This window comes from Chrysochloris asiatica, unplaced genomic scaffold, assembly GCF_000296735.1.
Source record: "Chrysochloris asiatica unplaced genomic scaffold, ChrAsi1.0 scaffold00088, whole genome shotgun sequence".
Lineage (NCBI taxonomy): Eukaryota > Metazoa > Chordata > Mammalia > Afrosoricida > Chrysochloridae > Chrysochloris > Chrysochloris asiatica.
Genome location: NW_006408606.1, coordinates 9,490,339 through 9,492,206, shown reverse-complemented (window position 1 = coordinate 9,492,206; position 1,868 = coordinate 9,490,339). Strand labels below are relative to the sequence as shown.

Sequence of the window (1,868 nt, the reverse complement as noted above, 5' to 3'; positions counted from 1 at the left end):
TTCGAACCGCTGACCTTAAGGTTCGCAGCCCGATTCGTAACCACTACGCTACCAGAGCTCAACCTAGTAAATCCTATGGGGCAGTTCTGTTTTGGCCTATAGGGTTGCTACGAATTGGAGTTGACTCAATGGCACAGAACAACAACAACACATACATTATTCTTGTTTATGCAAAAAATATTTTTAAATTGTTCCAAAGAAACCATTGCCTCTGGGAACTAAGGAAAGTTAACACTGGATACCAGAGGGGGAGGGTGCAGGCTTTTCACTCTAGACACCTCTATATTTGAAAATTTTGCCACAAGCATATATCACCTATCTAAAAATAACAATGAAAATTTGAAGAGGCAAGGAAAAGGAAGGAATAGAATGAAATATTCCTGTTCTTTCCCCTTAATTTATCTCATCTACCTCCTGGTTCTTCCATCACAGTAATTAGCACTTAGATCCTTACCAGAGTAATTACCCACTTTATCCCTTAAATGAGCTTTGCCAATGCGTATTTGGCTGATTTTGTAATAAAATCAAGTTGTAATCACAGATATGTGAGCCAAATAAATAACCCTTAAATTAAACAAGCACAAATTCTATTTCAAAGAAAGTTTGAAAGTAAGTCCTTTATCTAGAGGAAGATTTATAGTATTTCCCTTAACTTAGTTAGAACAGCTTCTAAGATTGAATCCTATAGATTGGTAGGTTTTAGTACTTATTTATTTATTAGCTAATTAATTCAACAAATATTTATCGAGCCTATTTTCAAGAAATTGTGCTAGACCCTGGGGAGAAAAATATGAAGAGAAGAATAGCTATCTCTTACTGATTTACTCTTGATCAAGAAAACATTTGAGCAAGTCATGTTGAGGCATACAGTTAAAGAAAAACTAAGAAAGTCTACCACCTTTTTGTTTCTGTTATGAATTTAACATTATAACAAATTCTCCTCTTCTTTTCTTTTGCTCCTTTGTAAACTGTCCCATCCCTAACTTCTTTTTGAGCAAGTTGGATATTGCTGAACACTTACGGTGGGCCAGGAGTTTTATATAAATTACTTTATGTAACTCTCACAATGACTTCAACTAATGTCTTATTTGGAATTCTGGCACAGTAGGATAAGCATTGGACTGCTAACCACAGGTCAGCAGTTTAAACCCACTAGCCACTCCTTAGAAACACTATATAGAACTAACTTGATAGCATTTGGCATTTACATAATGCCTTATTTAAATCTTCTTGTTGCTGCTAGCGAACACTGAGTTGGTCCCAACTCATAGCAACTCCATGCACAATGATCTTGGACCTTGTAAACCATACATAGAGTTTCCATTGGCTGATGTTCAGATAGCTCACTAAGCCTTTCTTCCTATAGTGGGTTTTAGTTTGGAAGCTCTGCTAAAGTCTGGTCAGCATTAGAAGCCCATTCCCACTGAGTCTATTCTGGCTTACAGTAACCCCATAGGACATAACATTCCTTATGGTTTCTGCAGACAGCCTCATCTTTCTCCTGCAGAACAGCTGATTGGTTTGTACCACCTTGCAGTTAACAGCCCACAGTGCCATCTGGGCTCCTTTTAGGCATCATGTTCTTCTTGTTGTTGTTAAGCGCCATTGAGTCAGTTCTGACTCATAGTAACCCTGTATATGGTTTCCAAAGAGTGGCTGGTGGGTTTCAACTGCCAACCTTGGTGGTTAACAGTCCAGTGCTTATTCTACAGTGCCACACCAGGACTTGCTTGGGAAATATTGTTGTTGTTAAGTGCGGCCGAATCGGTTCCAACCCATAGCGACCCTGTACACGGTTTCCGAGGGTGTAAATCTTTACGGGAGTAGAAAGCCTCATCTTTCTCCCGCAGAGCGGCTGGTAGTTTCGA

General features: G+C 39.0%; 1 protein-coding gene across 1 annotated transcript in view; it reads right to left on the bottom strand.

Moving 5' to 3' along the window:
* The window catches only part of TRPC3 (transient receptor potential cation channel, subfamily C, member 3), a 111,712-nt gene that overhangs the window by 27,124 nt on the left and 82,720 nt on the right, over positions 1–1,868 (bottom strand). The window lies entirely within an intron of this gene.